General features: G+C 41.0%; 1 protein-coding gene and 1 long non-coding RNA gene across 3 annotated transcripts in view; one reads left to right on the top strand and one right to left on the bottom strand.

Moving 5' to 3' along the window:
• The window catches only part of DLG2 (discs large MAGUK scaffold protein 2), a 1,592,593-nt gene that overhangs the window by 336,414 nt on the left and 1,234,104 nt on the right, over positions 1-22,075 (top strand). The gene's annotated exons all lie outside the window — the stretch shown is intronic.
• LOC109306808 lies at positions 1,329-2,137 on the bottom strand. The gene is made up of 2 exons (XR_002100118.1): positions 2,108-2,137; positions 1,329-1,811 (listed from the first exon to the last, which is right to left on the bottom strand). It is a non-coding gene; the product is annotated as an uncharacterized LOC109306808 (long non-coding RNA).

Below are 22,075 nucleotides of genomic sequence, written 5' to 3' on the forward strand. Positions count from 1 at the left end.
ATTCACACAGGGAGCGTAGGCCTCATACCTACTGAATTTGAGCATAAAACCATGTTTTTGTATTTTACCTGGCTTGCTGTCTCTCTTTCTCAGAGCTTTTCACATGCTCTTGGCAGTGTTTTGGTAGCATATTTATTTGTTGACTTCTTTATCACTTCATGTACTTTTATTTAAATTCCCATGTAGCTGCACATGCTACAGAAGAACAGATTATGCAAAGTAGTATCTCTTCTTTTAAATAAGCATTTTTACTGAACGAGTTTGCTAACTGCATCATTGGAGTAGACACTAAATCTGATGAACGTTGACCACTCTCATGTAACCAGGGCCTTGACCTCAGCTGCAGATCATGGGTCTGGGGTTGCCCGCCAACTGTATGTCAGAGAATAGTGAGCAAATAAACTAATATGTAGGGGAGGCATAAGAAGCAGCAACCTGTAACTAGTGATTTGCTATTGAGAATATGCTTTTTCAAATGAATAATTCAGCTTTGCAAAAGCAATTTCCATTGTTCAAAATCTTCTTACTGCCCCCACATAATCAAGCACAGTCTCTAGATTACAAAACACGAGAGTGGATTATATACCTTGGTGCAATGTTGCTGCAGTATCTTGTATCTGTGTATAGCAGTTGTGATTTCTGAGTCTTTTCAAGGAAAATAGTCCTGTATTATATCTTTGGAAAGGAAGTTTTTATGTAACTTACAGGGGATTTTACAGACCACTTGCAACAAGCATTTCTGGTTTTTTGTATTCAGGAAGTTGGTGCAGAAAAAGGAGAAAGGGAGAAAGCTCATAAGAGTGGTGAGAAGTAATGACGGAGATGCCCATTATTCTTGTAACACTCTTGTCTTTTCTGAATTTAGTGCCAGTCCATTTCTTTATTTGCTAGCTAACTTCTCTCAGTTCATAGTATCTGAGGCCCTAAGAAATCCCGATGTATCATATTCACAAAGCTTGAAGTTCTTTAGCATGAACTGTTTTTCAGGGACTTGGACAGAATTGCAGTCAGGTGCCTAAGACCATGTATGCACATAATGGGTGGGATAGAATCTGGCCTCATGTCAGCACATAGTTTAAAGAGAAGACTGACATTGAATATAGATAGCATCTTAAATACAGACCGAGAGCTCTAATTTATTTTGATCCAGAGCTTTCTGCCTCTGAAGCTGCCTGTTGGCTTTGTGCCTTACAATGCACCCAAGGTGTATCACTGTGGCACAACACTGCACATCCTGTCATGCCTTATGCTCAAACAGATGTTCTACAGAGTTACTTTTTTACAATTCTAAAATAATTTAGGTAGACCGCTCCAATTATGCAAACTATGAGCTGAGAATCTAAGACTCCATTAACTCTTGATTTAAACAAATATATAACATTGTTGTTTTAATATGAATCCATTGTGAAGTGAACAACAGCAGGAGTGAAACAAGCATTTAGCAGCTGAGCCAAGAACAAGGAATAAGCAGGTGGAAAATAGCCAATATAAGATCTTTAGAGCTGCAGTGGGAATTCTTTATAATGATCCCATCCCATCATAACATGTATCATCCTGCTTTCTAATTGATCCTAATGATAAAGTCCTAGGCATGTGGAGATCAATAACTGGTATTCAAGGTTCCTCGTCTCCAATCCCAAAAACACAAGATTTGATGCAGTGATTTATATGTTGTTCTGTTGCCATTTTAATATCTGTAACAAGAAAAAGAAATAAAGAAGAGGTTTTCTACATGTCTTGTTAATTCATTTTGGTTCTGATTTTCTTTTCTTCCCTTTTCTCTGTCTGAGTTGAATTATTTCTCTTCATCGCTTTGAAAAGGTTCAAATGTTACAGAAAAAAAAAGAAATAAGTAGAAAAATCTGCAGTGCAATGTTCCAGATTTGTGCGTTCTCACGAAAACCTTGCCTGTCAATGCCAATCAATTGGGGTCTGATCCAAAGCTTGTTGTAGCCAATATGATGTCTCCCACTGACTACAGTGAACTTTGGAGCAGACTCTTTGGTGAGGTACAGACAGTCAAAACCCCCAATTCTGAATCGATTCAGTTTTTACAGATTAGTCTAAGCTGCAAAGATTAAATCGAGAAACAACTAGACACACACACCCCTTTGATTCAGGAAATGCAGCCACATGCTTGCAGTGGCTCAGGTCAGAAGCTGGGGGGGGGGTGCCAGAGCATGCTCTCTGGTACTACTTCATCCTGCTGCCCCTGTGGTCTTTGGGATTTGCAGTGCAGCATCACAGCAGCAGAACTCTGCAAGGTTGCTCAACACTTCTTCCTGTTTCCACATGCCTCTGGGATTTATAGTCCAGAGTTACAGCCTGCAATAACTTTTAGTAAGTTTAGCAGGGCAGGGCAGCTTGGTGCTGAAGGAAGTGGAGTTTAACCAAGGGAAGATGCGGGGTTTAACCTTCCCTCTCAGACCCCAGTCAGGGTTTGCTCCTCCCCCCACCCCGGCACCTCCAAACCGCCAGCACAGCCCAGGCCAGGGCTAGAAAGCATGCTGGGGGACTCTGATTTAACTTGAACCAGTAAATGGTCTGGAAGAGAAGTTTCATAAATCAGTTTGACCCAAATCAGTTAAGTCTGATAGTACATTCAACTAAGTTTATCTTAAAACAGTTTCAGCTATTTTGAAACTTGTTTATGTGCACTGAGCTTCTGTTCTGTTACAGGGTTAAAGCAGTTTTTGATCACTTACACTGGTTTATGTGTAACTTTTGTCCCTAGCCCTAGAGAGTCACTAATCAGTTGCATTCTGGGGAAAAACATATTTATAATCTGTTTTCGCAGCAAATATTTTTCTTGTCTATTACAGATACATAAAACAAAACAGGATCTTTGCTGATTTGTGTGCTAAAGTCGCAAGCTTTTGTGGCATTGCAGTCATTTCCACAGTAACCAACTGGGATACAAATGGATGTCTACAGAGCTGAATGAACTCTGGTGCATTTAAGATCTTATTTTGTACACTAATGGTATTGCTAACCTCAAGAATTCAAAAATGGCAAGCTAAGCCCAAGAAATCATGAGGCCAGCATAAGAATCATGAATTTGTGGTTGTTTTTTTGGGGGGGTTTTAAATGCATTTAAAGTTCTTTTGAGCCTTTAAGATGCTACTAGTTATGTTTTCCAGCTGTTGTCTGCAACCGTAATGACTGAACATTTTGTTTTATTTTTTTAAATGAAAGTAATATTTCTCCAACCATCCCCTGACTCGGAGATCTGGGTCTCTAAGGAAAAAACCCCAAATACCTTGAGACTTGTGATAAAATATTAAGAGTTAGCAACACAGCACAAATGTCCTTAATTTTAAGCCTTGACAAACTTTTTTTGGGAATAAAATCCATGCTAGTTCCACTTGAATATGAAGATTTGTGGCAGTTCATCAGAAATAGTCATGTTATTTATTTAGGAAAAAGCAGCTAAGAAATGTGCTGTTCTCAACCTCAAAAGGTCTTTACACCTGCCATACAACTTACAGAACTCTTGACTGTTGCAGACCTCGGAGGCTTTAAACTGAAAAATAAACGCTCTGGAAAGCACCATTTGTTTCCTTTTGTCAGGTGATACTCTGTGGACCAATAAAGCTTATAGGCGAGTTGTGAAGGTTTTCCCAGGTGAATGGCTGTAAACCCTTCTAACTACACCTTATTTTCTTGTGTGCTATATATTTTTCACAGTTTTTTTCCTTAAGTGGAAAAAAATCAAATTCTCTAAATCCTTAAGTTTTTTTTGTTTTTGTTTTTGTGCTTTCCAGGAATCTAGGACTTCGACAAGGGAAAAACAACATAAATATTTCTTATCTAAATCATTAAACCTGCCAATTCCTTTGAACGTAAGACTCCCTGGTACATCTACATATGCAATTAAGGCAAAGCAATAAACTCTGGAGCTATTTGAGCCAGAGTAAACTGCTCCTGGGTGCAGCATCTACACATGCACCTGGGACAGCCGCAATTTGAACTGGGGAGGAGTAGCCCCAGGCTGACAGAGTGCTCCAGAGGTCAGCCGCAGGCTCCAGGTGGCGGTGTTGGGAAGCATAGGGGCTGGCATCTTATCTTCATAAAGTGCAATTAATGTTCAAAAGCATATGGTAAACTAATTGCGTGTACACTGACTTGTGGGGTGGGTGTGTGTGTTAAATTTCCAGTATTTTGGAATATTACAGAGTTAGAAGCATAGTCTCCATGGAGCGCTGGAACTCTTCCTTTTCCAGCAGAATAGCGTTGTCTCGTCTATTCCTATGGGTTATGAGAAATCAGACCATGGTTGGTTACAGACTATCAAATTAAGTTCTCAAGATGCTGACAACTTAAATGCTGTCATATGTTAATGTTATTACATCACCGAAAGACAGCATTGTCCATACCCAGAAGACACATTATAGTGTTGTTTGTTCTTTGCTAACCATATGGTGAGAAGATAATTATTTGGACCTCTTCCAGTAGGGTTCAACAAACACCTGGCAAAGAATGCTCATGTGCTTTCTCTAGCCATTTCTTAGGATTGTTACAGGAACTTTGTGGTTGGTGTTTTTCAGTTACAATAATAGTGTTCCCAAACTCGAGCGTAAATTTGCAGCTATATGTTAAGTGAGACATTATCTATGACTTTCACTGAGACTTAGTTGCCAGTGTCCCATTTTAAAAAGTAACTGGTATTTATGCACATGCATCACTTAGCAGTTTTACCTTGTCCTGAAGTTTATGCTGCAGGAAGAGGTGTGCAACTAATGAGTCAGCCATTATTTTGATGATGGATCATTCTAGATAAAAACAAGCTGAGAACTGAGAAACTATGTTAATGAAAGTTCATGCAACAGGTGCTGGTTTAGATCACAAACAATGTTTTTATGGGCACATTCTCTTAATTTATGCATTTAACCCATGCACATTCATGTAAAAAGTTTTTAACTTGTAGTGCTTGGGGTAAGGCTGTTCTTCTTACAGAGTTAGAAGCATAGTCTCCATATCGCCCCCAGATTAGGACACATATTAGCACGCAAGCAAGTTTCTCTTCACCACTGTATATTCATTTTCTGCCTTGGGTAATTCAGGAGGTCACACCACATGAACATAAAGGTGATTATGATCTCCTGTGCCATTTACCTGTGTGTCGAGTCCATAGGGTCTTTTCTGGCTTTGCCGTTGTTTAGGAAAGAGACAGGTTTTTTAATGGGCTGACTTTTGGTCAGTCTCCCAAGGGGTCTCTTCTGCCACGTCTTTGTTGGAAATTATTTTAATTGATAGGAAGGTGGTTTATCTCGCCTCCCCTGGTGCCTTCCTTCAGCCATCCTGATTGTCCTTGCTTGGGGCTCCGCCTTGCCCTACACCACACCTGGCGCCAACCAAAGGTGTCGCTTCCTGGGCCACTAGCACTGGTATTGCATGCACTTCGGTGTTTTGGCCTTCTTAATTTACGACAGTGGGATCTGGACTTTGCTTTGTCCAAATGTTCCCTACCACCCTCTTATTTTGTCTATGCGTCTTCTAGACCCTGGGTTGTACCATCCCCCGGCATCCTTCTCTCCCTTCTGGTTTTATACTTGCCGTGGGTCAGACCTGAATCCTTCCTTGCCCTATCTGGCTCCACCCGGATCCAGTCCGAGTTGTCAGTGTCTGCTCTCCATGGTATTTCTTCAGGTAAGTTATCAAGACTTCCTTGGCTCTGGTCCTTTAAGAAAACCCCTCCCTGAGGCAACCACCACATCCCTACAGAGGGTCTCTACTCCAGCTCCAGTTCCTCCATGCCAGCTGGGAACCTCTCTTCCAGTCCCAGTTGCTGGTCTCCTGCTGGGCTTTTTATCCCAGCCTCTGGGGTCCAGGAAGAAAATAGGCCCTGGCACGCCACTATAAAGCGTGCCCATGCTGATGTGGGAGCTGGTCCTGGCTCCTCCTGGCTTTGCCACTTTTTTCTTTTTTTTTCTTTTACTGCGGTGGCCCCATCCACCGCGGTTTCACTTTTGCCACGTTCTTGTTCTGGCACGGCGTCCTGCCGGCTTCGCTCTTCACCTGGCTGAGGTAAATCTTTTCCACAGTGATTTAGTGAGAATCCAAGTCTGTTCTCAAATCACTCGTCAGAAGAAGAAAGGACTATGTTTTCCAGATAAATTAACGACAATGAATAATTCAAGAAGCTTCAATATGTCCTACATTATGAAAAGGCCAGTTATGATGCACTTCCTCAGCTGCAGTGTTAGTCAATCAAAAATTAATGTCACCAAGGATTTTGTAGCATGTGGCAAGTTTATCAGTGAAGGAAAGGGCTTGTTATATGCCCGCTTTTCAGTTGTACTGTGCCATGGAAATACAAATGCATGTCACACCTTCCATGTTTTGCCCATGTGAGTTATATTATATACCAATACATTTTGCAACCAAGTTTCTCAGAGGTGTAACAACCAGTTTCTCAGAGGTGTAACAACCAGTTTCTGCACACTGGATAGTTGCAGCAGCTAGGGCAGGTGGCAGTAGTGGCTGCCATTTTTTTGGCCCCTCATAATTAGTCCTCTAGGTCACTTGCTCCCAGTTATGCTAACTGCTGTTCCTCATTACTCTTCTGGCACATATAAGGCTTGAGTTGGATTTCACTTCAGTGCAATGGAGCCATTCTTAACTGACATGGGTAACAAAGCAGGATTTAGCAACATAGTGTTCAAATACATAAGTAAGAACTGTCACAGTGATAAATTAATGTTCATGTATACGATTTCCTGATCCAAACCTTTATATTGACCCAATGGATACAGTACTATATAAAGAAAACAGACCTATGCTAGGAATTTTCTTGATATAAATATACTATCAAAGTTCTCTTAGTATCAAGAATTTCTACCTGCAAAACTGTGCTTTTGCCACTACTTTTTCTTGTTCCACACATCCACAAAGGAAGGAAATAGTATGTACAGAAGTTCAGTTTCACTGGTGGAAGTTGCAGTAGGGATTATTGCCATCCTTCTGTTTATGCCTGCAGAAGTTTATATTTGGATTGTGGCTTTAATTGGTACCAGGATGTAAACCCTACAAACTAAACTGTTTTTTTTAAAAACTATTATTCAGCTATTGTTCCTGAGAAGTGATTTATTTCTCTTTAGCATTGACAAGGACTATTTTCAGTTTGGCATGTATAGATTTGACCCAAAATGTTTCCGCATCTGCTCTCCCACTGGCAGCTGCTATACATGTGAAGTCATCAGCTTTTAAAACATTTGACATTCCTTTATTAGGAGTATCATCAGGAGAAGGCATCAGGACATGGCTATTACCCATTTCCCCATGAACCTAAGACATTTCTGAACATTGCTGCTTGCATGAAGCTGCCTGCTTCTGAAGGCTGTGTACTGTGTTATATTTCCTGGTGCTGCATTTTCTTTGTATTTGTGTAGGATAGCAATTTAAGTACTCAGAGATACTTAAAATAGCATTTACCACCTACCACATCATTGACCCTACTGGAAAACAACACCAATAATAAAGGATTGGATCTGATTTATCCTGTTGTTTGGGCTACTGTAAAATGCAAATCCCACTTATCGAGGGTGGAATTTTGTACTTCTTAGAGAAGTAGGCAGAATTCTGAGATGTACCCACTACTTTTCACAGTGCTAGTAAGATATTGAGCATAATAATAATGCTTACAAATTAAGCACTTGGTAAGTAATGAGGCTCCTCATGCTCATACATTACCTACACAGTCTCCTGAACCTCTTGTGATGCTTATTTTTCAGTCACTTGGGCACCATTTTTGAAGCCAGCATTCTTGCATTTCCCATCAATTTTGTATTTTGAAAAATGAAGGTAGTAAATGAAGTGGCTTGTAATCATTTTGCAAACATGTCCTACTTGCATAATTGTTATTTATGGTTCTCAGTCAGTTATAGCTAAGGAGAATACATTTTAAAATACATTGGAAACACTTTAGGGAGGGTTGAAAATCCACACTCTGTGTAAAGCACAGGAACCACTGCCTGCCACTACTTAGCTTCATTGAAATATTTATTCTTTATTGGAAGAATAGTGAGTTTTACTACTCTAAAATAGTGCTGTTACATCATCTGGCAATTTAGATGACAAAACAAGATTGACCAAATTAATTGCTCCAATGATAATTTGCTCATAAAAGTAGTGTTTCAATTAAAAGCTTGTTTGCATGGATTACTTAACAATAAATCCAGTCTTTTACGGTAAAAAATATATTGGGACATAATTTTCAAACTTGGGCACACAAATATAATTTGGAGACCCCTGGTCATTATTTAGGTGCTTATTAAGTATCCAGTTTGTGTGCTTTGTTGCTGCTTTGAGCCTGCATATGTAGAATTTGGACATTGCTCTATCTTAGTATGTTAACCTAGGACTGAGTTTTCAAATATAATTTACAATGCATGCTCATGTGTAATCAGCTTAGGCAAATATAAACCGACCTAATTTAATAATGAAAACTAAACACTAACAAACCTGAGTAATCTTTGTCACCAAAACAGTGTATGCTCAGGGCTTAAAATGGTACCTTGTCAAATGGGCTTGTATGGCCCAAGGATTGACTCTAACAGCAACACCGTTGGGAGTCTTGTACTCCTGGTAGGGTCACCCATAGTGGTAAAGTCAAAGGTGAGGTATCAGATGAAGAGCAGTCCAATCCAACACAACACAAAGACCGCAATGGTGAATTAGGCAGATGCAGAAGGCAGACTTTTCAAGGACTGTGAAGGTAGGTGAAGGCTGCAGTGGAAGAGTAAACCCAATTGTCTTGGATCTCCTTGCTGCTGGGCACAGGTTTCTCCTCTGCCCAGATTCTTACTGTTGTCAATGTGCAATGGCATCCTCATGTAAAACACATCATGTGCAGGCTTCCCCCACTGGTTCATCACCTGCTACAATAACCAATACCCATAACTTCTACAAAGTCTTGTGGGCAAGTGGTGATGTGGACAGATGAAGTGATTGCCAGGAGTCCCTAGTCACGGATTCACACGCAGGCAGTAGTTGTGTGATGTTGCTTTACTCCTGGCTATCTGAAGGAGGAGGGGGGTGACCGTACATTCTTCTGGTTATACATTCACCTGTCATAGACTGAAAATGCCAGGTGAATCCGTGCCATTGGTTTTGCAATTAAGAACTAGATTGTCAGCTGAATGACTGAATTTCCTGTTGGCATAAATGAGCACCTTATGACTCTTTGCCTTCAGCCAACCAGCAATTCAATTCCGACCATTGTCAGTGCATACGTCTCAACACTCAATGGCAAGAAAGAACAGAGAGCACAGTTTTATACTGACTTTGAAATCCTGACTATCATCCTGAAACAGGACAAGATCATCCTCCTTGGAGACTTCAATGCGAGAGTTGGCCAGAATTTTAACATATAGAAGGGCACCGTTAAGAAGGAAGGACTGGGCAAAGCCAATTCCAAAGGCATCTTTTTATTGGGTAAATGTTCAGAGCATGACCTTGTCATTACTAATACTATCTTCAGACGTGACAGATACAAAACAAAATGGTAATACCCCTGCTCAAAACAATGGCACCTGCTAAACTACATCATTGTAAGAGCATCTATATCATGCATCGAGAGGAGCTGATGACTGCTGGACTGATCATTATTTAGAGATCCATTTATGTCCAGCAGGATTGAGTTGAAACATCAAAAGCAACCCTAATCAGTCCAAAGACAGCACAACACGAAATGCCTTCAGACCCCTAGACACCCCAAACACATCTCAGTAAGAAACTTGCCAATCTTAGGACTGAAGCTGATAACACTTGTGTTGAGGAAGACTGGCAAGCTCTAAAAGAGACCATCCATGTGGCTTACACAGAACCAGTTGGTTTTATCACCTGATGCCATCAGGACTGGTTTGATGAAAACAATGCTGAGATCAAAGCCCTGCTCAATCAAAAGAGAATAGCTTTCTGTGACTGACAGAATAATCCTATGTCCATTCAGAAGCAGGGAACTTTTCAACAGTTTAAAGCTGAAGCCCAGAGGAAGATTGTGAGAGAAAGTACATCATTCTTTGAGGAAACCACCTCACCCTGGAGGCAGAAAAATGACAGAAATGGAAGGAAAGGAAACAAAACCGAGTAATCCATGGTCTAAACCTCTGCTTAGCCACCTGTAGCATCTGCCAGAGAGTCTTCAGCTCCAGGATCAGCCCTCTTTGCCATCAATGGACTTATCTACTATGCTTTACTTGACACAGCGAGTGATCATCCTTGACTGTGAGGGATTGCCAACATGATAATGGGGCACGGCCACAAAGCAGAGCTTCTGAGGGAAGGTTTAGTTTCTGGTATACTGTAGGTCTGCCTTAAACTGGGCCTGCTTTCTAGGATCAACTTTCTCTGGCCATGACAGCTCTGCACACACATTGTGACCTTCCCTTCAGTGTAGTATCTGCATGATAATGAATCCCTCTTTAACCCTGGTCCAGGAGGAGACTAGGGCCGCTAACAGATGTGAAAAAACAAACAAACCGCACTGTATCGGACAAGGAAGCACATTAGTTTGACCCAGCTCAAAAAGCCCTGATGAAGCACCTGATCTTTAAAGATGTTGGGTGAGCCAGGTCAAACTAATGTGATGCCTCTTTTGGGCATGTGCTGTGCTTGGTGTGGGGACGCACTGAGCTGAAAATATAGTGCTTTATTTCTTTTTTTTCTTCACATGTGTAAGCAGCCTAGATGATTTATTACATAATCAGGACTATGACACACATTCAGAGGGACATGGTATTCTAACGGGTTGCTTCTGGCATCGTACATTTAAATCAACGCTTTCAAAAGTTGGTGTGAGATGTTGCCACTCATTTCTCAGTAGATATACAGGTATGTATGATGGGACTTTACCCCAAGAGTTGTTCTAAATATATAACCTGGTTTTCCTGTTCGAAAAATAGTTGGTTGCATTGATTTTGCCTTCAGGTCTGAAGCACAGCTTTCCAGGACCAGCATCCTAAGTCCTTCACCTATAGATGTTAAAGGTACATACAACAGAATTATTTAAGTGAGATTAACAGCCAGGTGTAAAACCTATCTGTTTTTATCACACCTTTGAGTTACTAGCACTGAGACAGGACATGCCTTAAATTCTGAGGACAATGCTTAAATTACTTTACCATATGGGTGACTTACTGTTGTATATGATTTTTCTACAGTAGGTTCCAACCTTCCAAAAAAACCCAAGCACTTTACATCAGTTATTGTATCTTATGATCCATTTACAGGAAATGTGTTTTAGTAGTTCCCTTTTTAGAGTAAATTTGTTTATGCAGGCTACATTTTAGAAGCTGGAGTGGGGAGGAGAGGGTCAAGCAGAACAGCTCCACTTCAGGTCTGATTGCTAAGAGTGAGGCAAGGGAACTTTGAGCATCTGCAGATTTTGTTGTGGCTCAGGCTGTGTGGATATATCCTTGTGTAAAATTCTGTGCAGGTACCCTGGTTATTGATTCCAGAGGCCACGAATCACTGGCTTTGAATTATATATTAAATTGTAAGTTGGCTTGGATAGATAGTCCTTGTCAAATGAAATTGAGCAATTTTGTGTGTTATAACAAAGCTGGCATGCTTAGAAATGGAAAACTAGTCAAGAAAGTGCTCCCATAGACTCTTCATACACCTCTGTGCCTTTTTCTTACAGATGAGTTGATGAATTTTTATGAAAGCACATTATTGACTTAAGCAGACAAGGTTCTTTGGGTAAATGTGATATTTTTTATTAGACAAACTAAATAGTTGGAAAAATTGTTCTTTGCAAGCTTTTGGGCACAAATACCCTTCTTTAGGCATAGGGAGAGTCATTTATTGACTTGGGTCACTTAAGTGTCAGAAGTTTTCACTTTTCTGTTTCCATGGTTTTCAAAGAAGTCCTTGGTGCCCCGGCAGTTTGTGAGCTATAGGAGTAGCAATGTTTGGGATGGGCTGTGAAGAGTGACAGCTGGAAGCCCAGAAACTAGAAAGGACTATGCTCAGCAGCAGCATAATAAAGCAGAACACAACTAGCTGGTTACAAAACAGAATTAAGGAGTAGGACATGTTTATTGAGGGGTGGAGCGATAGAAGGGGGAGCTCTGGCTCTCCAGTTAGGATGTGTACTACGTGAAGTCGTGTTTGTGATATCCAGGGTGCAGTGCAGAATGGAAAGAGTTTGGTGTTTCTGGACTCTTTTCCCTTCCTGTTGCTATGGGTGTTAGGATTTTTTTTAAACTTTCCCCGGTACCATTTGGTGTTGGCTGCAGCCAAGGATGGGGATTTTGAGTTGGGTGTGGCAAGTGCTTCTGATGGGACTTAAACAGCCTGGAGATTCCTTACTTAAAGGCTTGCTTCTCCACTCAGGGTTGCATCTACACAAGATGCTTTGAGTGCAGTAGACTAATTCTACTGCACATTAGCACAGCGGGCAAAACCCATGCTGATGCACTAATCCACAGTACGTTTAGTCTCCTGCACATCAGCATCACAAAAGACTGTTCATTTGCACTAATGCATAGTAACACCAGTTAAAATGCATTAAGTTAAGTACCTGTCATTACAGGTACTTAACTTAATGCACCATAATTATGCTTCGTTAATGAATGGGTCCATGTGTCCTGGGTCAGACAAATTGCTGCATCTGGGATCAGGAAGGAATTTAACCTCGAAGTCACACTGGCATAGACTCTGTGTGTGGGGGGAGGAGCGGTTGCCTTCCCCTGGAGATGGGGGCATGATATCTTGAGTGTATTTAAGAAACTACTTTTAGGGCTTTTTGGGGGCAAGGTACTGACAGTGCCCTTTTCTCCATCCTTTACTTGTGGTGAGCAAGAGTGTTCTGATGTTTTCAGGCACTGTTCCTGGTAGCTGTGATGAGGGTTGTTTAATAACAGGAAAGACAAACACTTGTATAAGATGGTTTAGATAGGGATGATCATGCCTTGAGCATAGAGTAGGACTAGATAACCTCCTGAGGTACCTTCCGGCCATATTTTTCTATGATTCTACAAGGTCGTGGGATAACTCTCTATATAATTTACTATGGCCTTTAATTGGTCATAGCACACAAGTATTAAAGCAGTGGCATAAAATCTTGATGATTTCAGAAAGTTTAAGGTGGACTGTTAAAGTATCCTCTAAGCTTAGTCAGACAAGGTTCTTTGGGTAAATGTGATATCTTTTATTAGACCAACTCGTTAGTTGGAAAAAATGTTCTTTGCAAGCTGGAGGTGCAGAATAGTAATGTATGTCATCCAATGCACTAAATGTCCTGGTGGAAAATATGTAAGAGAAACCAAACAATAACTGCATACCATTATGAATGCACACCAAAAATCGATCACAGACAAGAATACCCAATTACCTGTGGGTGCTCACTTCTCACAAGGCAACCACTCTCTCTCCAATCTCTCAATTCTAGTCCTCAAAGGGAATTTACAAAACACCTTTCGTAGATGAGCCTACACACTTCAGTTCATAACTCTACTGGATATAAAACAGCATTGTCTAAATATAAGCATTGAATTTATGGCACATTATAGCTTGCCTGCCGTCCAATAATCCCAGGTCACCTCTCTGCGTTTTACCAGCTACATTCTGTCACCAGGTCAACATTCCCCCTTTCCCTCCCCCCACACCTACCTGTCTTGCACCTACTGTCTCCTATAACCTCTGATCTTCACTGCCAAACATTTGCATTTTCACAGACCTGCACTTTGCATACTGGCTTCTGTTCCACCCAGGAGAGCACACAAAACACCAGCAGACTCTTCCTATGCCTGAAGAGGGGTATTTGTGTCTGTAAGCATGTAAAGAGCAATTTGTCCAAGTATTTATTTGTTCTAATGAAATCTGTCACATTTACCCAAAGAAGCTTGTCTGCTCATGTCCTTTGACCAACATGGCTATACCAACACCCTTTAAGCTTAGTAACACAGAACACAGGAGTGCCATATTGCCGACTTTACAACCTTTTCCATATTTCCTTAGCTGTTAAGGCATGCACAGACTACTACATATCTCTAAAAGTAGGCTTTGTGCTATAGCATGGCACATTCAGATTATATCCCCTGGGATTTACCTGACTTGTGTTTTTACAATTTTTTAAAATTAACTTTCCTAATCAGGAGCTTATCTGGTGTAACAGTATGCTATCATATTAAAATTTTGAAGCCCTCATGAGAATACAGAAAAGACTTTCTGTAATATATAGCTCTACAGAAGAAAATAGCTTGGGTAGAACCCTTTCTTTATATGGTACTTTTGATTGTTGTGTAGGCAGACAAGAGCAAACATTTTTCTAAATTGCTTTCTTTTTAGTATCAGAAATGTGAGAATCGTTACTTGTAGTGAGTGTATAGTGCAGGTTTGTAGGTGTATACAGTGTAGTCTAATATCACAGTACATGACCAATGTCATGGCTTTAGCGACTTTGCCACAATTGAAGTTCAGTTTCTTTCCTTAATTTTGCTGTTGGTTTGACTTGGGTTATTGTTATTCTGTAAGAACTATAGGAAAAAATAACCATGCTTTCAGTATAACAACTCATTTTGCTTGTAAGCTCCCACTAGTTTGTGGGCAGGCATGTCTGCCATTATTAGGAACTGCAGCATGCATTTTATTTACGCTGTGCTGTCAAATGAGTATCCTGGTGGTAAGATCTTGGAAGATATTTTGGAAACCAGTGATTGTAATATGGGCTATAGTTGCTGGCAGGGAATGAACATTTTGAAAGTTTTTAATTTCCATTTTGTGGGATGCTAGCAGGAAACTTAAAGGCATGAAAATAATAGCTGTAAAACAGAGAAGACACAAGACAGAAAAGTACTCAAGCTAATTATTGATATCTATTTCTACTCTGCTTTTGTCCTTCTGCTCCCCTCCCTCTTCTTTTTCCCACTGATTTGCATATTGAATGTTGTTTAGATGCTAGACCATGAGCTGTCTGCGATGGAGATTCTTGTTATGTTGTTTGTCTCTGCAGTGGGCCTCTTACTCCTATATGAACTCCTCAGGAACCATAGAAATAGTGAATAATATATTGGGTGAGGTACAAGACATCATAAATGACAAGGTGACAGTCTATAGTGCTTATAATCTAACTCGGATGAATGTAGCACATGGGAGTATAGTTCAGGTGTGAAAAGTTGTAGTGACATTTGCTAGTGAAGTGATCAACATAAGCCAGTTCACTGAAAGTACTAGGTTTTCAGATAAAATTGATTTAATGATGGCACTAAGTATTAAAATTATGATCAGAAGTTAAAAATGAACATCAAGTTAAAAATGATGAAAATAACTTACTTATTAGGATTGCAGAAGGAATGCTATAGCCACAGGGAATAAAATGGGGAGGGGCGATCAGAATCATGATGGAAGGGGACAGCATGGCTAAAAATGTTGTATAAAGGTGTTTATGAAGCAAACAGACCCATGAGGTAAGTATATGGCATAAGGAGGTTGAGCACTTAGGAAACTCCCAGAGATAATTATGGTTCTTTGTGTTTTCCCTGGAATTTGGAGCTTCAGCTGCTCTAGTTGGTTTGCTGAATTTACTTTGGAGTCCCATGTTGGGTTTACTGTAGAGCTATGGTTTTTTCTTTCTTTCAAGAGCTCCATGTGGTATTTAAAAGCTGAAATAAATGTTTTAAGAATAGCTAAGTACACACCAAAGCTATAATCAAAGGGACCTTACCCTTTCTTTTTTTAAGTAAATGTTGATTTAACATTTTCAATTAAAGAAGATAGGAGCTCTAAGGAGTTTGTTTATTGGGGTTTATATAATTTTACTGCTGTATTTATTGCTTTGAATGTTAATTATCATCTGTGATTAATCCTGCTTATGCCCACAACTTTTAACCTTAGGCTATGTCTTTTTAAGTCCTTGTGTTGATTCACATGGAATTCAAGTTGACAAGGACTCCAGTAATGCAAAAGGAAATCAAGAGCTTGGTTTCAAGATCTAATTTAGTTGGATTTTTTTTTTGGATGGAAAAGTGAGGATTGAATGGATGTACTTTCATGGAGACATTAAGTCGTGCCATTCCTGGAATGAAGGGTGAGATATAAATAGCAGGGCTCTGTGCTCAAGGGCATTGGAATCCACCAGGGCTCTACCTAATTCCTGGTTAATGGAGTGAAAACTCAAGTTATTTCTGATTTACTTTATATATTCTGCTTCATATATGCAGTCAGTTTTCTAGGTTATTTATTGGGAACACCCCCCCCCCATTGTTTTGTAGGTTGTGTTTGTATGGGGAAGGCACCTGACGGGTCAAATGGCTTTTATTCCCAAGTGAGTGGAATGGCATGGTACTACTTCCAAGAGGATTATTAGTGGTCTCCATTTTGGAAATGGCACTGGGATTGCAGTTCTGTTTGGCAAGAGTGAGGGTGATGCAAAATACAAAGAATCTGTCCGACAGTACCTGCTTCCCCTGATTATACTCTCATACAGAGTCCTTCTGCCCACAGCTTCAAGAAGGTTGAAGTTTAAGGTGCAGGCAAAGAGGGCAAGCTGGAAGGGAGGCTGACAAACCTGCAAGCATATGAATGGGTAGCCCAGCCTGGTTCCAGAGCCTGTGCCCTGAAATAAAAAATATCCCGTAATTGCTGATGGTGAAAACCTACATAATCTAATTCTCAAGAGATGCTTGAGAAGCCCCGGGGAGCTTGCATTGGAGTGATGCAGGTTCACGCATAGCAGTTGGTCCACTTGTTCCATCATCTGTAGCACAGATTCTCAACCAGGATGTTGAAAAATCCTTTTAAGGGTGCTGTGGGATACCATGCAATATCAACACTGTTAGGCATGAATCACAAAATAAACCAAAAAATTTAAAGTAAGAATCCATAGTGTCAAAAATGGTCTGTCCTGTTGTTGTCTTTCTGAGAACTTTGCAATAGAAGAATTGTTCTATTATTTTTCTGTAGTCAAAACCAGAGTGAAAGCTAAGGGCTGGCATTTTCTGAGTGGTGCCTTTAGTCTGGCAAGGGGCGCCTTGAATGTGAAAAAGCTAAGAACCGCTGCTTTGTGAGGATATGACTCCCGTATTTTCAACACTGCCTCAGTGCAGGAAATGGCCACTCTCCTTTTAACTAAGGCTATTAAAACTCCACATTTCAGCTTCTACAGAACTTCTGCCATTTGCAATTTCCACCCCCCTCCCCCAAATCAGAATGAAAAAATCCCATTTAGAAATGTCCCACAAAACATAATTTTTAAAAATATAATTTTGAGACTATCAAAATGACTTTATTGAGGCAACTAGGTTTTGACGTTTATGACACATCTATAATATGTAATATATGTCACGTTAAAGTTGTTGAAATGGAACACTTTGGCTTTACAGAAATGAATGCACATGGTTAATTTTTCATTGAACATTTGAGGAAATAGAAATGTGCGTTTATTTCTGGCTTGTTTTTTTTTTAAGTCAGCCTTTTTTAGTGGCACACTGCTGTCTGAAAATATCTAGCTAGCTGGAGGTATATTGTATACTCCTCCACTTTGCTTGAATGGCTCTGTGAAGTAGGTGCTGGTTAAAGCAGAGCTGTCCAGCTACTGGCCTGCAAGGGGTTAAGGTCCTGCCCAGCTGCTGCTCTTTTGATTGTTGCTGCATCAAGAGCCTGTGAGCTCCCCCTCCCTCCTCTGCCTTTTGCTCCTTCCCCCACCCCAAGGAGCAGGGCAGTGTGATGTAGCATGGTCCAGGGAGCTGAGGGCAAGCCTGAGGCCCTGTGCATGGGGCAGTGGGGGGCAGGGGATGTACGCACATGGTGCAGTGGTGGGGAAGGCCTGCACGGGTGGATGCGCAGTGCAGCAGTGGGAGGCAAGGTGAAGGTGCACAATGCAGTGGGCAGGGTTGGGGGGGGGGGACTCCAGGCAGTGCAGCAAGGGGACATCCATGTGGCCTGGGGACCCTGTGGCTTGCTGTGGTGTGGCCCTCAGGCATCTGGCTCCTGCTAGCGCATGGCTCTGGCAGATGTAGCCTACAGGGTGTTCAGCCCCCAGCTGCGTAGACATTGGACAGCTCCAGACTAAAAAAGAATAATACCAGAGGAGGCATTTTGCTTTTATTTGGTATATTTGTAGGGTTGCTTTCTCAGGATCCACTAATTTGTCTTCCCACATGCTATAAAGGTAATCACTGAAATATAACAGCTAAGAAGAGCTGTCCAGTGATCAACACACCACTATGCATGCATAGCAAAGGTATTTCCACCATCTGCAGATCTGGAATTATTGATGTGTGGAGCGCACACATCTCTGGAGAGTTTCCCAGCAGGCAGATGTACATGTACATATGTATTTATTTTGCTGATGAAAGATAAGCACCAGATTTAAGGCTTGTTCTAATCTTATGTTTCTCAAACTGTGGTTTGTGTATCCCTGGGGACATGTGGTGAACTTGTTGGGGGCACATGAAAAGGAAGGGGAATGGTAAAGCAAAAGGGAAATGGAAAATATACATGTGGAAGAAGGAAGCAAACAAATGAACAATAACTCGATATTGTCTTAGGTTTCTGGGGTTGTTACAGTGTGGGTGTAGTGACATGAAGTGTTCTTTTTTCTAATCCATAATCACATACAGCAGTGCAACAAACTTTTTTTTAAAGTACCAAATCCAAAACAGTTTTGGGACCCCTCTGTGTTGGCATAATCCCTGACACTGGTGCACTTTCAGATTAGTTTATGAGTTGTCAGTTGGCATAAATAATTTAATAACTCCATGAGGGAAGATGGTTCAGGCTGCTACTTCCTTATGTTTAAAATGCCAAAGTTTTTATTTATCTAAGGCTGCCTCGTGTTGATAGCACTTAAAGAAAGTGGCACATGGCATTTCCACCTGCCCCATTTCTTAGAAGGGGTTCAAAGCACAACCTGCTCTTGGGTTGATCATCTCTGTTGGCCAACATTAAGCCAACTCTCCATTCCTTGCTTTATCCAAGTTGTTGTGGGACGAAGGAACTAAGTAGCAGTTCCTGTGCTTCCAATACAGTGCTGCAGTTTGGCCAGACCCTGTACAGGCTATGCATGGGGCAGAAGTAAGTACCTGCTAGAGTGGGTTGGGAATTTTTTAGAGGCAGTTTTTCCACTGGAAAATGCTAGTTTTTCACATGAATCATAGAAATAAATAGGCCCAGAAAAGATTTCAGAAGGTTGTTTAGTCTAGCCCACTGGCCAGGGCCGGATCAGCTATGTCTGAACAAGTGATTCCCAACTAGGGTGCCACAATATCCTGATGTACCTTGAGATCATATCAAGGGTGCCACACAGCGTTAGCGCTGTTAGGTGTACAGACATGGCTCACAAGAAAAACCCAGAGGTTTCAAACAGGAATTCATAGCATCAACAGCATTCAGGCCTGTTGTGGTCTTTCTGAGTTCTCTGCAAAAGAAGAATTGCTTTATTATTTTTCTGTGGTCAAAGAAATGAGTAAGAGCTGCCATTTTCTGAGGTGTGTAGGCACCTCAGCCTGGTTGGAAACTGGAAACGAGTCACCCTGTCAGCTAATTAGCCCTGCTGAGGAGCCGGGTGCATTTTTTGTGGGCAGAGTATTGTGGTAATATGGCTATGTTGCTTAAGGTATTCAAGCTAGCCTGCTATCTGTACACAGCACTGCAGTGTGCCGTGTTGCCATGCCCCTTGTGACTAGCCACCATCTAATCCTATCCTAACAATACTACTTTTAAAAGTTGTAAAGCTGTGTAAAGAGTTTAAAATGGACTATATTGGAGAATGAGAGGTGGCTTGATTATAGTGTCTAAGTGCCTTCCTTGGGGAAAAGTAGCAGGTAATAAAAAGCTCAAGAGGAGGAAAACGTTCCAAAAGCCATTCCAAAAGCTAGAAGCTGAAGCCAGGTGAATTCAAATGAAAAAATAAGGTTTACTTTTTTAACAGGGGGAGTGACTAACCATTGGAACAAAGTAGTATACTTCCCCTTTCTCAGTGTCTGCAAATCAGGATGGGATGCTGTAATGGAAGATATCTCAATACAAAAAATAAATGATCATACATTATACTTTAGTCCAACACGTTAGTTAGGGCTTAGCATAAGGTGAAATGCTACGGCCTGTTTTTTGTTGGCAGTCAGACTAGATGATCTGATGATCCCTTCTGCTCCCCAAATCTATGAAGCTCTTCAGTAGGTGTTTTACATGCTCACCCTAAGGCAACTATCCTCCAGTCAGAATTGATTTATATATGCTTAACAGACAAAATATTGATTTTATGCATAGCTGTGTGAAGGGGCTGTAATGCATTTGGTAATGATACCATAACTTGAGAATTTAAAATATAAATGCTACTTAAACATACTTGGAGGAAGACTATGAGATCGTATCAAGGGGTGATCAGGTTTGGGGTGGGTTTTCCAGCTATATTTCCTACGCGGTTAATGTATGAAATGCTGTATTTCTTGAATGTTAACACTGGGATCTGAGAACCTGCTGTTTGGGATGCAGTCCTCCTCCTCGGCTGCTGTGTTCCCCGAGGCTAAGAATGAAATAAAGTTGAAGAAAAGCATGGATGCATACAAGATCTAATACCACTTAAAACTGCGCTGGCGTAAAACTGTGTATGTCTATTAAAGTCAGTGGTGCTACTCTGTATTTACACACACACATTTTCGAGAGGATTGAGTCCCCAATTTGTAGTTTCTAGATTCTTGTTTACTCAGAATAGAAATCAATACAAAGTGATTTTATATGGAATTGCACTGAGTTAAAATGTGGAAAGGCCAAGGATAATTATCTGAGCTAATGAACAATGCGAGAATTTGAAAAATACTGTTTTTCCATTTTTTAAAATGTGTTTCATGCTGAACTAATCTGTTTAATTCATTCTAAAACAACTTTGAAATGGTACATTGTGGGGGGGGGGGTTAAGTTAATTATAGAACAGATTCCTTCAGTTGTAATACAGCAGTGGTGGCCTGTTGCTAATTGTAAGTGGTAATCTTGGCTAATGGTTTTAAGCACCTGTGGGTCTGAATCTGTACCTCGTATTGGATGTCTATGTGAATTTAGGCACCTAAGTGTGATTCTTTTCCATCCTATTCAGTCCCTGAAGATCCATTATTGCGTCTACTTTTTGTAAAGCAGAGGCTGCATCTACATGAGACGCTGACTGCACAGTTGTTACTGTGCAGTCATTTAGTACTTGCACAAACAAGTGCAACTGTGCAGTAGCATCCCTGCACAATCCCAGGTGATGCTGCCTGTGCAGTAGCTCGTTACTGCACAGTAGATCATTACTAACATGCAGTAGCACTGTGTCATGGTTCATGCCCTGTGGTGCTACTGTGCAGGACTAATGAGATACTGCACAGTAAGCATGTCGTGTAGACACAGCTAGTGACGTGTGATTATTAAGATGTAGTCAAATAGCTGCGAGGTGCAGGAGGACCTACTCACCTTTTCTGTTAACAGTTTTGCAGAGACTCAGGAAAGGTGGAATAGAATCACACTTACGCAGCTCGGTTCACTGATGCATCTAATAGGAGAAACAATCTGTCCCGACTTCTTTTTTTTCTTCAAATCTAATGTTGCACAAATAAAAATCCTCCATTATATACCTCTTTGCTTTATCCTTATCATTTTATATCCTGATCTAGCATTTCAACATACAGTCTATGAGAGAGGCAAAAATTTCTCAGGGTGGTATCTTTTTCATTGGACCAAGTATGTAGCTGGAATAAAACTAGACATATTTTCGAAGGCAAGGTGTTCTTCGTCAGTCTATGGTCACAAGAGTTAAGGCACAGCATAGTGAAACACAGCAGAGGGGAGGGGCTGAGAGAAGTTCTTAGGAGTAGCAAATGCACAATAGCAGAAGAAAAGCTGATTACTAGGAGATCAAGGCCTGTCGAAAGGAAGGAGGGTCATAGTTTCATAGTTTCTAGGGTCGGAAGGGACCTGAGCAGATCATCTAGTTCGACCCCCTGCCATGGCAGGAAAGAATACTGGGGTCAAACGACCCCAGCAAGATGTTCATTCAACCTCCTCTTAAAAACCCCCAGGGTAGGAGCCAGCACCACTTCTCTTGGAAGTTGGTTCCAGACCCTAGCCGCCCTGACCGCAAAGTAGCGCCTCCTGATAT

This window comes from Crocodylus porosus, unplaced genomic scaffold (assembly GCF_001723895.1).
Source record: "Crocodylus porosus isolate Cpor-Errol unplaced genomic scaffold, CroPor_comp1, whole genome shotgun sequence".
In the NCBI taxonomy this organism is placed as follows: Eukaryota; Metazoa; Chordata; order Crocodylia; family Crocodylidae; genus Crocodylus; species Crocodylus porosus.